The following is an 18382-nucleotide window of genomic DNA, read 5'->3' as shown; positions in this document are numbered from 1 at the left end:
CCTTAATTAGGAACATCTGCAAAGACTATTTTATAGTAAGGTTATATTTTGAGGTTCCTGGTGGACATGAATTTGGGGAAGATATGAAGGGTATTGTTTTACTTGTAAAGTGTAGTAATATCATTTGAAAGTAAACTGTGATTAGATTTAAGATGCATGTTGTAAATTCTAGATGTATTAGTTTTCTATTGTTCCCATAGCAAATTACAAACTTAAGGGCTTTAAACAGCACACCTAATATGACTGGACATTTCTGTAAGACAGCAGTCTTACGTGGTGTTATAAACTAAGATCAATTTGTCAGCTAGACTGTGTTTCTTTCCAGAGGTCTAAGGAAGAATCCACTCCTGCTTACTTAAGTTGTTGGCAGAATTTAGTTACTTGTGGTTACAGAATGAAGGACCTCATTTTTTTTGCTGGCTGTCATCAGAGGGCCATCCCCCGTCTCTTGGCTCAGGACTTCTTTCCTGCATAGTCAGGGCCAGCAAAAGTGAGCGGAGCCCTTCTCAGGCTGCCTCTCTCTGATTCCTCTTTCCTTGTTGCAGCTTTCTTTCTGATCCTCGTAGGAAAATTTCTCCTACATTAAGGACTCCTGTAATTAGATTGGGCCTAGTTGGATAATTCAGAATAATCTCCCTATCTCTTCATTATTGACTTTAATATCATCTGGGAAATCTCTACTGTCATGTAAATTAACACGTTCTTAAGTTCTGGAAATTAGGGTATGGCCATCTCTGAGTGGCCAGTATTCTGTTTACTGAACTATAGAAATCATTAAAACTATAAAAAATAGTAGTAATACAAACAAATAATATGACATAATCATGGAGGTAGTTTCAAAAATACATGAAGCAAAAACAGAAAAAAATAAAAAGCTCTAGATAAATTCACAATTAAGTTGGAGATTTCTCCTCTCAACAGTTAATAGAACAGGTAGAGAGAAAATCAGTAAGATATAAAGTAAGACAAAGATAGTGCTATCATCCCACTTGATCTACTTGACATTTAAAAAATGACACATGCAACAATGACAAAATGCATATAGTATTCAAGTAGACCATGATAAGGTTCAGTTACACTAGATAGACCATGTGATGGATCACAAAGCCCAATGTATCTCAAAGCTTGAAAATACAAAAAGTATATACCCTGATGACTTTGAAATTGTATTTAATTTTTTAAATAAAATGATATCTCAAAAATCCTCAAATAATTAGAAATTAGACAATAAAATCCTAAATAACCTATGGACTCAGGAGAAAATTGCAAAGAAAATTAGAAAATAAACAGATAAAAGCAAAACCTATAAAAAGCAAAACCTATCAAAATCTGTAGGATGTAGCTAAAGATATGCTTAAATAAATGTATAGCTTTCTATGCTTATATTCGAAAAAAAGAAATGTTTAAAAATAACGACGTAGGTATTTTTAAGGAGCAAGAAAAAGATAAGCATATTATGCAAAATTCAGTAGAAGCAAGGCAGTAATAATGATCAGAGCAGAAATTAATGAACTAGAAAGCAGGCAAACGACTGAAATAATAAAAAGTAATCAAAAGTTAGTTTTCAAAAAGAGCAATTAAATTGGTAAACTTTCTGCTAGACTGATTAAGGAAGAAGCAAGGAAAAAAAAAAATTTAACCAAACTGATACCATGAAAAATTAGAAAATCTGAATAACCTTATATTGATTGAAGAAATCAAATTAAGCATGAGAAATAAATTCTGTGAGAAGTTACTTCACTGATGAATTCTATTGAGTATTGAAGAAATAAATATTATATATAATTTTTTTTCAGAAAATATAGATGAAAGAAGGAATATTGCTAAAGTCATTATGCCAATATAATTCTGAAATAAAACCACATAAAAATGACAAAATATAGTGCATTGATTCTAGCTATATATAGAAAAGATAATGACAGGCAGGCATGGTGGGTCATGCCTGTAATCACAGCACTGCAGGAGGCCGAAGTGGGAGGATCTCTTGAGGCCAGGAATTCAAAATCAGCCTGAGTAACATAAGGAGACCTCATCTCTATAACAAATTAGAAAGGCCCAGTGCAGTGGCTCACGCCTGTAATCCCAGCACTTTGGGAGGCCAAGGCGGGCAGATCATCTGAGGTCAGGAGTTCGAGGTCAGGCTGACCTACATGGTGAAACTCCATCTCTACTAAAAAGACAAAAAATTAACCGGGCATGGTGGCACACACTTGTAATCCCAGCTACTCGGAAGGCTGAGACCCGAGAATTGCTTGAGCCCAGGAGGTGGAGGTTGCAGTGAGCCGAGATCGCACCATTGCACTCCAGCCTGGGAAACAACGGCGAAAGTGTCTCAAAAATAACAATAATAATAATAATAATAATAAAATAATTCAGGCATGGTGGCACACACCTGTAGTCCCAGCTACTCGGGAGGCTAAAGCAGAGAAATTGCTTGAGTCCAGGAGTTTGAGGTTGCAATGTGCTATGATCATGCTACTGCACCCCAGCATAGGCAAGTGAACAAGACACTGTCTCTAAACAAACAAAAAACTTTAAGGAAGATAATGAAACTTTATTAAGTAGGGTTTAACCCTGGAATGCAAATGTTTTAAACATTTGAAAATCAATCAACGTAATTTATCACTGGGAAAATAAAAAACAAGCCATATGATTATGTCAAAAAGAAAATTTATTTAAAAAATTCAGTACTCATTCATCTTTTTAAAAGACAAAAGCACATACTCTTCTGTTTTTCATTTTTTTGTTTTGTTTTGTTTTTGAGAGGGAGTCTCGCTCTGTCACCCAAGCTGGAGTGCAGTGACGCAATCTCAGCTCCCTGCAACCTCTGTCTCCCGAGTAGCTGGGATTACAGGTGCCTGCCAACATACCCGGCTAATTTTTGTATTTTTAGTGGAGTTGCAGTTTTGCCATGTTGGCCAGGCTGGTCTTGAACTCCTGACCTCAGGTGTTCTGCTCTACTTGGCCTTCCAAACTGCTGGGATTACTGGCGTGAGCCACCGCACTCAGCCTAAAAACACATATTCTTAGAAATCTAAGAATAGAAAAAAAAAAAAAAAACCATCAACCTAATAAACTTCATTAATTAAAAAGCTACAGCTAATATCTTAATTAGCTTTAAAAAGACAAACAAACCAAATTAATCCGAAGCAAAGTGCTAAGAAGATAGAAAGAAACATAAAACTGTTAAGACAGGAAGACCTGTTATTTAAAAAGTAAATTCAAACCAAGTAAATCTGAGCCCCATTTGAATCTTTGAAACTCAGTCTTGCTATGAAACCTTAGGATCCTCCTACATTTAGATAAATTTTTGAGATATCTTTTGTTATCTGCATCATTATGATGTTAACTCTCATCATTTATTATCTAAAATAAGTAGTTAATGCATTCACGTAGTGATGGATGCTTGTACCTCAGTGATTTTAAAGATGCTTTAAATACTCTGAAAATGACATTTTCAGGTTGGAAATACATTTCTAACAACATGCACATCTAAAAAATAAGGATACATACCCATTAAAAATAAAAAGTGCAAATATATATTTCATGCAAACAGTAGTCAAGAGGCTGTATTAGTAAAATTTAAAATGTTAGAAAAAAAACCTGAAGTGTAATTTTTAGAGACACATTTCTGAGAGATAAAATTATAAATACAAACAAACAATTTATTTCCATAAAAGTCGGAATGTTGGTTACTTTTGGTGGTGGGGGGGGTCACATAGAAAATATATAAGGTGCTACATGCGACAAATGCTCCATTTTGGCCTGACTCTTGATTATATGGGTGCATTTTTCTATATGTAGTATTTGTGTTACATTTTACAATAAAAATAAAAATAAGACATGCAGGTGTTAGGATTTATATTATGCCCTCATTTGACTCATGAATTTTGTTCATTTGTATGACAGATGAATTATGGAGTGTAAAATGATAATAAAGTTAGTCAATTAGTAGTTTCCTTGCTGAAACAAGTCAGTGTAGCCCCTTGTACAATATTTAAGCAGCATCAACTCCCTGGCAATCTCTCACGATATTCTCACAGTCCCATGAGAAATGATGCTGGCTTACTATGGGGCTGACGTTTTGTCTGCTCAGAACCTGTGTCCAATATGTATACTGCTTCTCCCATAGCCAGAACACACAGGTAAAAGACTCGAGGGGTGGAAACAGGAGTAACTCCTTTCCATTATGAGGCTAAAATTGTTGCTTTTCTTACAGCTTGGGCTTTACTGGTTTACAATTTTAGTTTCTGTATGTCTTAGTTGTCTTGGCCTGCTATAAAAAAAAGTACCATGGACTAGGTGGCTTGTAAGCAACAGAAATTTATTTCTCACAGTTCTATATTCTGCAAATCTGAGATAAAGGTGCCAGTGCTATCTGGTTTGAGTGAACGCCATCTGTCGAGCTGTAGACTACTGACTGCTTGTTGTTACCTCACACAGTGGAGAGAGGCTAGAGCGTGCTCTCTGGTCTCTTTTATGATGGCACAGATTCCACTGATGAAGACTTCACCCTCATGACCCAGTGTTACCTCCGAAGGTCCCATCTCCCAATATCATCACATCGATGGTAAGTATTTAAACATATCAATTTGGACAAACAGTCCATAAAACCATATATTGAATATTTTATTGAGTAGTCACAATAATAGTCCCTCTGAACTGGAATTTAAAATTGCTATTTGTCATTTGGGAATCCTCATAATATTGAAATAGACGATGAAAGAGATTAATCTACTAGCTGGGTGATTGATCTTGCTAATAAAGTTAATAACATCTGTTTTCTAAGAAAAAATATTGGCATAAATAAGTGAAGAATATAATTTGATTTGATCCCTTTTTTTGATTTTCTGAAATCCAGGTGAGATTTTCCTTGTCACTTCACCCTCAACACTTCTCATGGTTGTTTAAGCTTCTGATTCACTGTCATAAGTCTCTTACTCATTAAATGCCTAAAGTCACTGCTGACTAGTCTCTGAGTTAGGTAAGTATTCACGATATGAGTTATACTACTGATAAAAATAATTCCACAGTCACTGCCTGTACTCTCTGTTTTTCACCGCATGTTCACATTTGTTTAATGCCTTGTGAAGTAACAAGTTCTATTTTCAACCTTATCAGATAAGGAATCTGGACTACATTCAGAAAACCCAACTAGTGGTAGCTACAGCATCATAAGAATTCCTTTTGGTTATATTATAACTTTTAAGATAGGTTGGCCTGGGATTTGTTCAAAAATTCAAATATATCATCATCAATATCTAGGCTGTCTCTTATCTGTCAGTACTGACATCCTTGGTTATTGTCCTTAGATATGACACCATATATCACCAGACAGCCATCATAACTCTTCACATCACATTCACAAATCAGAGGAGAAAAGTCACAGGTATTTGGCCAATGATATCTCATTCTATGTCTGCCCCTTTAATAAATGGCATCATGCATACCACCCTTAAAAATCCACAATGATCTAAATAAGATTCACCACATCCCATTTTATAAGTGAGTAAATTGAAGATGGAAAAGAGACAGGCAAAGAAGCGATGGACCCAGTATTTGAAACCAGGTCTTCTTCATGACAAAACCTATGTACAATGCAGTAAAATTATATAAAAATGTTAATGAATGGCCATCGATATAATAAATGTAGTATGCAATAAGGGTAGAACAATTTGGTAGACATATAATATTAGGAATTGGGGAATGAGGGAGGGAATTTCTATGTAAAGAAATTTCCATCTTAATCGTTACTTATCACACTCCATCTGTTCAATAGTCCTTGTTTCTCAAGGTTGTACTGGAGGGGCAAGAGCTGAATAGAGTTTCCTGTGTTTCAAATCTTTGGTGTTTGAGTTGTCCTGAATCTACTGTCCATGTGCTTTTCTTGTCTTCCTTAAAAATATGTATTAGAAATCTTTTCCATGAATGGCAAGAGAAAGTTAAGAAAAGGGGACTTATTGAGTCAAGATTAGTCCCAGAATAAATCCAACATCTGTTCAAGTGGGGCCATACGACGGTGGTTGAGGATGAAGTCTGGAGATAAAATCCAGTCAAGCATTTTATGGCCCAGATTTAGAAAGCAAAGGCAGTAGGTCTGAAAGCACAGCATTCAGTCTGGAGATGGGAAATACAAACATGCTGAAGATACAGAGGTAGTGGAGAGGGAAGGGCCGGCATCCCTCTGTTTTTCTGTAATAGGTTAACGATCTTACTCTCTTCTTCCATTCTTCCACACACTAAAGACAACAAAACAAATTCGTAATACCCCAAACTACAGGTCACACATAATGTATGGGATGACTAAACAGAAGTTTAGGAAATTCTTCTTTTTCACCCAAGGCCATTCATGCTCCTTTTCTGCCTTCACTTTCCAGTCACTTTAACTGTATTCCTTGGTTTCCCCTTTTTCTTTTGCCCTTTTAGGACCTGCAGTTTCATATCCAGACTTCTCTTGGGGATGTTCATTTAGAAATCCAAGATGGAATTTGTTGGCCACTACTGCTGTCCACATAGCCTTGGGTCAGACTCTGTGGCCCTGGTTCCTCCTGTTGTGACTTCACGGCCATCCTCCCCTACCCCAAGGTAATCCCTACATTTTCCAGAAGCAGTTTACACTTCATTCTCTGGCCTTACTTACATGCATTCGTGTGGCTGAAGCTGAGATCCATCTTTCTTTTTATACCTTGTGTCACAATGACCCCTTCAAATAAAAGCTCAGCATTAACATTGCCAGAGATATGACTTCCACTTGCTGCCTTGCCTCTTGTTTTGCCAGTTTGTCCTCTGATTCTCATGCCATTGCCATTCTAAATTCTACACGGATGTTTCGCTTACCTTCTAACACAATAACATAAGCTTGGAAAAAAAATAATACAGATTTTGAGTAGCTGCAGTGCAAAATGGAAACAGAATATAAAGTGGTAGCTAAAACTATGGGATCTAGAACCAGACCACATTACTTTTTATTAATTGTATGAGGTTGGGAGTTATAATCTCTCTTTTGCATTTTATCTTCCACATTTGAAAAGAAGGTTAATAGCATTATCTACTTTGTAAGACATTTATGAAGATTCAATGAATTAATCTTTTTATAATGCATAAAAGCACATGGTAAGTCTTATACAAGTATTTACTCAAATAAATGAAATAAAATTATATCAATGACAAAAATATCTGTGTCTGTCTTATTCAACTGCAGTAATAGACCGCATCCTTTAGAGGAAGGAGTTTCCCTAAAGGAAATTAAACATTCTACTAGAATTAATCTTTAGAAAATGATAATCTTGGGGCAATACATGAAGCACTGGGGATAGAGTCTTTGCATGAAGTAGAAAGAGGACTCTCAGGACAACATATTTGTCTATTTTTTTCTAGCATCACCAATAAGAGAGAAAACTGGTTGTTTAGAAGTGAGATCTCATCAGGTCCTGTCCAATTTAAGGGTAGATTAAAGTGAGGGAAAAAGATAGTTATGGCTTAGCTTAGACTGTAGTTTTCTCTATCCTTACTACATCGAGTAAAGTCTGTGGACTACAAGCATCATCTGGAGCTTATTAGAAATGTAATATTTGGGAGTCAACCCAGCCCTATCAAATCAAAATTGTTTAGAGTGGGTTCTAGGAATCTTTGCTATAATAAGCTCTCCAGATGATTCTTATGTATGCAAGAGGTGGGGAATGAACACTCTTCATTATATTATTCGTTGGACTGTAAGAATATCCTCATTAAAAGTTACATCCACAGATCAGCTTGTGCTTTGGAGAATTAGGAGACAATTCATGATTGTATTGAGGACTGCAGAAGAGAATGGAGAGCTCCTCTGGGTTCAGATGGGAGAACAGAAGTAGCAGAGAGAATTTGCTGTGACTCAGGCTATTGTTGGCTGACAACAAAAGCATCAAATGCAGGGAAAATGGGAAAGCTCCAGAACAGCCTGAAAGATTTTTTCTTCCTGAACACATAAGAGGCCAAAGCTCTAAAAACTCTCACAGATTACTGGGGTACTAATTGGTGGTGGAATTATTTTTGATAAGTAACCTGTCTGAGGCTCAGTACTTATAGCTTGTGTACGGAAGAAAATGGGACCCTTTTATTTTTCTCATAGAAGAATGAGGCTGGCTATAAATAGCATCTATCTCGCCCAGATCGCAGGCCGAACATTAGCTCAAGAAAGCATAAATCAAGGACTTTTAACTAACACTGTATCTACTCAACTTGCATGTCAATCTTAGGCTCCCATTCTGCTGGTGTCATTGAGGTCTCATTGGCCTTTTTGTGTTAATTCTCTATACCAACGAATTGTTCCAGTGATTTATTTTCAGTACGTCCACAATTCTTGCTATTCTCCTTCAAAAATACTATGTTCTCCACCATGTAGTAAAATCCCTGCTAATATCTGAGAGACTTTCCTCAATTCCAAATGTCTTTTGGATTTCTGATTTTAAAATAGTCCTGGATGCCCATCACTGATATCAGATACCAGTTTGTGCTTGTCTGCCAGAGACCACACTGTCTCTGGTTTGATCCTTCCAATTTCCTCAACCCCAATTCCCTTCCTGCTTAAATTTACATTATCCCATTTAGAAAGTACTGTGCCCCTTGTGTGGATCTCCCTTCCATGAGTTTGCCTCCAGTGCCAAACTACAAGTAAAAAAGAGTTTCTTTTGAAGGTACTGCTCCCATGACTATCAAATCATCCCAGTATAGCAACAGCTACCTGCTTCTCCCTGTGGATAACAATATGATTATGCTTTGGAGAATGCAGAAACTATATACGTATAAACATTAACTGTCTTTTTGTTATTCCATGACACTTAAATGAGGTATGTGAACAGTACCCCATCACATCTGATATCCTATAGGCATGTGAATATCTGCGTGTGTGTAATATTTTTCTTCTTTATAATACTGCAATTTAATTTAAATTAATGGAAAATACCTCACCATTTGGAAATAGCATGGTATTTTTAATACAGTATAGATTTAAAACTTAGCTTTATTATGTTGTAGCTGTGTGACATGAGATTGTCAATTTACCTCTCTAAGCTTCTCCTATGAAATAGTCATAAGAAATACCTTTAAAGGGTGACATTAAGATTGAACTGGGTAGTATATATCAAGTTATTGTCTCATGGAAGAGTCTGTAAAATGATTACCCACCTCAACACTATCATCAATATTTGATAAGTTGTATGAAAGACCTATTTATCACACACAAGATGATGCTTTCTGACGTTAATTTTATTTATTTATTTTTATTTATTTATTTATTTTTTTATTTATTATTATTATACTTTAAGTTGTAGGGTACATGTGCATAACGTGCAGGTTTGTTACATATGTATACTTGTGCCATGTTGGTCTGCTGCACCCATCAACTCGTCATTTACATCAGGTATAACTCCCAATGCAATCCCTCCCCCCTTCCCCCTCCCCATGATAGGCCCCGGTGTGTGATGTTCCCCTTCCTGAGTCCAAGTGATCTCATTGTTCAGTTCCCACCTATGAGTGAGAACATGCGGTGTTTGGTTTTCTGTTCTTGTGATAGTTTGCTAAGAATGATGGTTTCCAGCTGCATCCATGTCCCTACAAAGGACGCAAACTCATCCTTTTTTATGGCTGCATAGTATTCCATGGTGTATATGTGCCACATTTTCTTAATCCAATCTGTCACTGACGTTAATTTTAATACATAATGCATTCAATGTATGTTAATACATTAATGTTATATATGTGTGTAAAATATATTTTGTATACATTTTTACAATATTCCTCCTAGCCACTTCAGTTAGAATCTATAATTGTTTCTATTTTAAATAATTTTTTATTGCATAGGCGCAGCATTACTTTTCCAGGTTACACAGGTAAACGCTGGTGGAGAAAACGTGGAAGCTCAGATATGACTGACATCAATGCCTGTGTTAATACTGGTTAATTAATAAATGTTAAGAGATTAAAAACAAAAGATAAGAAAAAGAAAATATGAAGATTAAAAGGGTAAGGGGAAAAAGTAAGGGAAGTGCTCATCTCATATTAAAAGATTTTAATCCATTAAAAAATGTTACAGGAGTAGTATTAATGTTATTATTTCATTTTATACGTGCTCAATATGCATGGATCTACGTAATTCCTGGCTCAAACTGAGTACCAAAAAAAAAAAAAAAAAACTCATTTCTAAAAGGCATTTAGTAATTCTAAGTAAATTTGCTATCTTGTGGTAAAATTGCATCAATATAAAACTTCAAAAATTAATCAGCCAATTGAACACCTTAAGGTTTTGCAAAGGCTTTTATTGGCCCCTATATATAAGTTAGAATTTAAGTCATATAAAATGCACTGAGAGAATGTAATGAATATAATAAGGTAGCGTGTGACTTTATTTATTTAAAAGTCAATTTAAAAATTGGAAGTCTTAAAATACGGTAATACAAGTTTCATTAAAATATAAAAATATTTACTCATGAATAAGTAAAAATGTCTTGATATAAAATAAAAATGAATTTGTTTTTCTTATGATATGGTATAGTTAGGATATGTGTCCCCTCTAAATCTTATGTTGAAATGTGATCCCCAATGCTGGAGGTCAGGCGGGGTGGGAGGTGATCGGATCATGTGGAGGATCCCTTATGTCCTGGTGCTGTCCTGAATGAGTGAGTTCTCTCAAGATCTGGTTGTTTAAAAGTGCATTGCACCTTCCCCTACTTTCCCTCTTGCTCCCACTCTGGCCTTGTGATGTGCCTGCTCCCGCTTCACCTTTAACCGTGAGTAAGAGCTCCCTGAGGTCTTCCCAGAAGCCAAGCAGATGCCAGCACCATGTTTCCTGCACTGCTTGTAGAACGATGAGCCAATTCAATCTCTTTTCTTTATAAATTACTCAGTCTCAGGTATTTCTTGACAGCAATGCAAGAATTACCTAACACATGGTGCATCAGAATTTATACTACAAAACTACTTTCAAAGAAGACAACTACTTCTAAGTAATATTTACAAAGGATTATTTGGGTCATGAGTGCTATAAGTAAATATAATTCCAAATAACAAATATTAAATGATGTTTACTAAAAGTTTATTTTTACTTACTTTTTTCACTCAAAATAGGAAAGTTACTTTTAACTTAATATGAAGATTTAATCTTTGTTATGTCGTGTTAGCCGTCAGATCTTTGAGTTATTCAATTACATAGAGAAAATCTTTAGTTAATAAAAGTTTAATACAATTTAAGCTTCCCAGGACTATTAAATCTCACATTTGTAATGTATCAAAATCACATGTCACTGTTAGATATTCAAAGGTAATCTGCAGGTATTCTACAATAATAATAAATGTAAATCTCTGTAGGCATGAAAAGTAATACAAAAATCAGGTAGAACATTTTATGTCAAGATGTCCAAAATTCATCTTAACATAGCAGTTTCTGTGCAACTAATATAATATCAAAAAAAAATGAATTAAGCATCTATAATGTATAGGCACTTGTTTCTAATAATTGGTGGTAGAAAGCTTAGCTAGATAAAATAGAAATGTGTTAAATGTGTGCACTTGGCTGATTTAAATATTTGGCATATGTCTCTACTGTAGTTATTATGGCACACTGGAAGATGAACTTGGTTGTTTAAGTACAAATATGGGTTGGCCATGACAAAATAGAAATTTGATAAATTATACTGAATGCTGTTAAAGGAAAATGAAGTGCAATCTACTTAAAACAGATGATGATTTTCCCACTAATTAACACTTCTTTAAAAAATATCTACTCATTCTTCTTATAAGACTTTTACTTTCTTTAAGGATAGATGATGTTGACTAAATTGATACATTACATATTGGTCTGCTTAAAAATTAAATTTTGATTCTAGGAATGATATACAAGAATTTCAAAATATTACATATGACATACTCAAATGATGAACAAATAGGCAGTAACATTCATTCCTAATAAAAAGTTTGAGAGGATTGACAATATGTTGCTTAAATATGATTGACATAGTAGTGAACTAAATTACTCAATTTCAAGTTCTGGGCCTTTTATTATGCAGAAAGTTATTGGCCATAGCCATTTGATTAGAAAAATTAACTTGCTTTATTACTAGATATGGAAAAATATGTTATTGCAGCTTAGCAACAATGCTAAAAAGATTATAACTCATTAATATTTGTAAATGTAAATTCACTCTTTTTTAGTCTTATTAAAAAGAAAGCAACTGAGACAGAAGTAGAGAATGAAAAGGAAAGGGAAAGGAAGAAATAAAAGAAGAGAGGCAGGAAGGAACAGAAGGAAGAATGGGAAGGATGGAGAGGAAAGAAGAGAAAGGAAACTTTAATATTGAAAAACCATATAAACTCTAATTGGAATTTTAGATCATCATTCAACTATATGACCTAACAAAGAAAAGTACAAGCAAAAAAAAAAATTTCTTTATCTGAAATAACTCATAGGTGTTTGTGAAAATGTTTAAAGATTACATTAATAAAAACATGGAAGTTATGTAATGATTATAACAACAAAGTCTTTGTAACCAGGTTGTGTCTCAGCAGTAAAACCAAACAGAAAAATCCTTACCTCCAAGGAGCTTATTCATACTAATAGTTTCTTAGAACTGTTACAACAAAGTTTCAAAAATGGGATGGCTCACAAAACAGAATTTTGTTTAATTTTATACTTTTTAAAAGAGTTGTTTGTGTTATAAATGAGAGGCTAGTAATGGATAGCTAAAGATCATCACCAAGACATGAATACCAATTTCTCAGAGACATCTTATGCCTTAAGCAGAAGGTGCATGCCTTTTATATATATATGAGATAGACATAAATTATATATTTTCTTGTTATATATGCATATATAAAATATAATACAATGCATATATAATGCACATAATATAATGCATATATAACAAGGAAACAGTAATTATTGTGCACATATAGCAAGAAAAACTTTTTGCATTTTTAGTCTGACTTTTCTAAATTGTTTTCTACTTATTATCATCAATAACATTTTTTTCCACATAATATAATTCTTTGTGCCATCAAAATTGTTGGTGATGTAGCATTTCCTAAAAGACCGCTCCATCTATTATTTCTAGAATGTTTTTCTAAGACACTGACCCCCTATTCTATAAATCTGAATACTGGCACTGTCTTATTTCTCAAATCATCTTTTTCTTTTTCTCAATAGATTCACGTATATCTCAAAGGCATGCACCTTCTCCTTCATGCACAAGAAGTCTCTGACAAATTGATATTCATGTCTTAATGATGATCCTGACCAATATGTGACTAGCTTCTCATTACTTTTAAATGTCTTTCATCTCTTCTGTGGAATCTGGCCAATTCTCTTTTCTTGAGTTTCTTTGCTCCGTGTGTAATGGGGCATATTTTGCACATATTTCAATAACAAAATATATCAAAGTTTCATCTGCTTGTGTGCCTCTTCCTTAGCTTCCATTAAGAATTTCGTTGCTTCTTAAATGGAATTATGAAATCGCAACGTTTATCCTGGCAATGATTATTTGCTTTACCAATATCAAGTTATTTCCACTGCTTCTGTAGCATCTTTCAGTATAAAATGACTTAATAATCCAATTCAATTTAGAGCGTCACTGTTAAGCAGAAATATCTTATGCTGCTGTTCATGGTAAAGCATTGTGCACTGGTTACTAATCCCAGAGGAAGAATCTACATAACTCGCCGATGCTGCCAGGTTTTCTAAGTCTAGCAGGAGCCTTTGTGTAAACACAGCTGCCAGAATTCTGCAAGGGTTTTTGACTCTGGCAATAGCTCATTGCAGACCTAGCTGCCACAGCAGCCATACTTCTACCACTTGCTTACTTAGATTCAGTCTAGTGAGACAGAACACTTGCACAAAAAGTCAAGAAAAGCAACTTTATTACTCACAGATAGGCAGCAGGGATTAACAGAAACCTGGACTCCATGGTGAGCTGATTCCCCCTGGTTCAGGAGAGTTGTGCAAAATGGATGAAATCAATCTGCATGTGCCCCAATTTGCATCAAAGTAAAAGCCTCAAAATCCCACTCTTCTGGGTTTTATATCCTGAAGGCAACTTGGTTTCCTGAGTTCAAGTGTTGCAAAACATCCTCTTCTTGGAGAGACGAGGAAAAATCTTAAGCTATTCTGGAGGGTTCTTCTTTATTTCGGGGAGTTACATTCTTGGTACATTCTGCTCCAAAGTTGCAAGAACTGGGTCGGACAAGGAACATTCAAGGATCTGTCTTACAGTTATCTTATAAAAGACAGTTGAAAAGCACTTAAATACACGAAGATGCTAATATATAACAACAATGCACAGAATTCAGTTGAAACCTGGATAATATTAAAAGCTATAACAAAGTTTATACATCACACACATGCATAGATAATTACAATTATGCTGTGACTGACATTTTGCTAAGAGCAATTGTTCAATGCCATGGATTTAAGATGCATCCCACTTTCAGGGATATTAACATGTGGAAAAAATAGACATCAGGAAAGTGAGAAGGAATTCTTCTGTTTCAAACAAAAAAAAAATTGCAGCAGACCATTCCTTGCAGTGAAATCAGCAGTTATTTTCCTCCTTGTAAACTTATCTGATGAGAAACTGAACAGAAAAAAAGTTTCTGGGAGACAGAGAAGTCAGAATTATTTAAACGATTCAAAGGGGACAAACGGGAGATGAACATTGGAGTTGAGGATTGTCAAATCAACTAGGTCTAGTGCGACCAAGATATTGGAGGTAAAGGAGTGATGCGAAGTAAGCTTAACATTCAGTTTCTGTTTTTCTCTTCAGATATTTGGCTGATTAAGTTGCAAGTGGCAAAAAGTTTTGAGTCTAGAATGGTTAGTTAATTAAGATTTTGCTACTGAAAAGGTGACATTTATAGTTTGATTTTTAAGAAATACTTGCAGATTTCTTAGTTGATATATTAGTTGGTTATATACATATTCATGCAACATCCTTCTCACACATTCCTTAACATTTTCAAGTGTAACTTGCTTGACCACTCTGTTCAAGATGACAATACTCACTTTCTCTTCTTTGCTTTATTTTTTAACAGTAATTAGCACTATCTAATATATTATATATTTTGAATATTTTATTATTACTTTTCATTCACTACAGCATTGTGCTATGTTGCATAGTGTCCCCAAAAAGTATATGGCCTTCCTGGAACATTAGAATGTAACTTTGTTTGGGATATAACATCATTTTAGATGTAACTACTTAAGATAAATTTATACTAGGGTAGGGTGGACGATTAATTCAACATGATTGTGACCGATATCCTTAGAAGAGAAGAAAAGACACAAAGAGAATGCCATGTGAAGACAGAGGCAGAGAATGGAACTATATTGACATAGAAAAGAAATGCTAAAAATTGCTGGCAACCAATGGAAGTTAGAAGAAAAGCATGGGACATAGTTTTCCTCTGAGACTCCAAGAAGGAATGTCCCCTGTGAATACTTTAATTTCAGTGATCTGTCCTCCAGACCTCCAGCACTGAAACAGGTGAAAAGACTCTGTTCAGGGGAGTAAAACTAGTAAAACTAGGGGAGTAAAAGCTTTTACTGACTGTGTGGCCACTTTAGAACATACTACCCACTTCCTTTCTGACCTTTTCATCACTGGGGACTTTGCTGAGTGCTCCAATGACACTTGTGGATAGGAGACTAAGCTGGAGAGGCAGAGTCAATTATCCAACAATTCTGTCATCAAGACATTTAAAACTGTTAGAGGAAACCTGTGAATTCTGTTAAATATTTAAAGAGAAATTAACAACAATCCATTTCAAATTTTTCCAAAAATATTAGAAGTCATACTGGAAGCCAAGCGTCACTCTGATACATAGAGACAATACAAGAACAGACAATTAGAGATCTTTCGCCCTTTCAGATATAGAGGAAAAAAGAATCTCAATAAAATACTAGCTAATTAAATCCCACAAGATATGAAAATGATTATACACCATGACCAAGTGTTACTTACCCCAGTAATGTAAGAGTGATTCATACCTGGGAGGCTGAGGCAGGAGAATCTCTTGAACCTGGGAGGCACAGGTTGTAGTGAGCTGAAACTGCGCCACTGCACTCCAGCCTGGGTGGCAGAGCAAGACTCCATCTCAAAAAAAAAAAAAAAGAAGAATGATTCAAAATAAGGCAACCAATTTAATTAATTTAAAATATTACATTAATAGATCAAAGTGAATGAAATATCTCAATTCGGAAAATTCATTTTATAAAATCCAACATTTCATTATTTAAAAATATCCCAAATTATAAATTTCCTCAACATGATCAATAGCATTTATAAAAATACAGAGATATTATCATACTCAATGGTGAAAAACTGAAATCTTTTCCCCTAAGACCAAGAACATGACAAAAATTTCCCCTCTCACCCCTGATATTTGACGTATCAGGAGTGAAAGTTCTAGCTGGAGCAATTAGGCAAGAAAAATAAAATAAAAACCGTTCAATTTTAGTGGAAGAAATTTTGAAAACTCCATTTACTGATGGAATAATCATATATACACAAAATTGAGAAGAATCTACAGGAAAACTACTGGGATTAATGAATCAATTAAGCAAAATTGCAGAATACAAGATAAATGAACAAAAATGAGTTATGTTTCTATACATCCCCAATGAACAAACTGAAAAAGAAATTAAGAAAGCAATTTCATTCACAATGGAATTAAAAAAATAAAAGAGAAATAAATTTAACCAAGGAGATGAAAGTCATTGCACAAAAAAATGCAAAGTATTGCTGATGGAAATTAAAGACCTAAGTAAATAAGAGGACATCCCATGTTCATGGATTGTAAAACTTAATCATTTTTAGAATAGGTTTTTTAACAAATGATGCCAAAACAACTGAATTTCCACCTGCAAAACACTGGAATTTGGACCCCCTCTTACTCCATATATAAAAATCAAACCAAATCAATGACCTAAATATAACAACCAAAACCATAAAACTCTTAGAAAAAAGCAAACATATGGGTAAGTATTTATGAATTTGGATTTTGAAATGGATCCTTAGATATGACACAAAAAGCATGAGCAACAACAACAAAATAACAACAGAAAAATGACATCATCAAAATTAAAACTTGTACACCAAAGGACACTATTGAGAAGTGAAAAGCAACCTACAGAATGGGAGGACATATTTGAAAATCATATATCTGGTGAGAGTTTAATACCCGAACAAATTATCATATTTTCCCTGAAAACATGTTCATCTATTATGTATCAGGGTTTTTTTTTGAAAAAACTGGAAAAAAAATATTTCCACAAGTCTTCCCCAAACCCCCAAAATACTTTTTAAAATATTTCCTTGATCACCACTAGGCTATATGATCACTATAGCTGCAATAGAAATTCACAAAATGAACGTCTTACCTTTCCACCTTCTATAAAGAGAGGAAATTTTCTCCAACAAGCAACAAGTGAGAGCAGAATAATTGCTTTGCATCTGTCTATTTAATCCAGACAGAATAAATTACACTGTGTAAATAAAATACAAGCTTACACAATACAGCCAGATTTCTCATACTAAACCCTCACAGATTACAGAAGGACCTCTGTCCTATATAGCTGTGCAATAATTAAAACTGGCATATGCCCTGATTTCTCATAGCAATGTCTCCATGATTATTTTGAGAAAGAAAATATGATATCTTAAGGATGCCACAAGCCTACTCTTCACTTCTTTGGCACAGGTTAATTCTTAGCATGGACCTAGATTTATCACTGCCTGGTCTAACCACAAGGATCTCGTGAATAAGGAAAGAATGCAAGGATGCTTGGCATACAGAAATAAAACGATCAAGAGAGTCTGAACCTAAGGTCACAGTTACAGTGCCTTGGAAACATCAGAGTATTAGACAGTAACTGCCTATTGGGGTCACCGTCATGAATTGCTTTCCCACTTATGTATTCTTACTCAACTAGAATTAAATGTCTTGTGTCATCATTTTGGAATAGAAAGAGGAGTTTATGAAGAAATCTAAAGAGATTTAAATTAAATTTGAATTAACTGTTCAATGAGAAAAGAATGAATAAAAAATATGACATGGTTTCCTAACAAGAGAAGCAAAGGACAAGAAGAAAATGTGGTACATATACACAATTATACACAATACAGCACTCTTCAGCCATAAAAACAGAATGAGATCCTGTCATTTGCAACAATAGGGATGAAATTAGTTGTGGTCATTATGTTAAGTGAAATAAACCAGACACAGAAAGAAAAAATCCACATGTTCTCACTTATTTGTGGGAGCTAAAAATTAAAACAATTGAACTCATGGAGATAGAGAGTAGAATACTAGTTATCAGAGTCTGTGAAGGGAAGTAGGGAATGTGTAGGGTGTGTGTGGG

The 18382-nt window shown here is 34.7% G+C and overlaps 1 long non-coding RNA gene across 1 annotated transcript in view; it reads right to left on the bottom strand.

Annotated features, from left to right (window-relative positions):
• LOC103879381 overlaps positions 1-16096 on the bottom strand; it is a 74621-nt gene extending 58525 nt beyond the window's left edge. Inside the window, exon 1 of the long non-coding RNA XR_002518462.2 lies at positions 13894-16096. This is a non-coding gene — a long non-coding RNA (uncharacterized LOC103879381). The remainder of the gene's footprint in view (positions 1-13893) is intronic.
• Between the last annotated feature and the right edge of the window lie 2286 nt (positions 16097-18382).

Source organism: Papio anubis, chromosome 15 (genome assembly GCF_008728515.1).
Source record: "Papio anubis isolate 15944 chromosome 15, Panubis1.0, whole genome shotgun sequence".
Classification (NCBI taxonomy): Eukaryota; Metazoa; Chordata; class Mammalia; order Primates; family Cercopithecidae; genus Papio; species Papio anubis.
The sequence above is the reverse complement of the archived record's forward strand: the minus strand, read 5'-3'. Positions and strand labels throughout refer to the sequence as shown.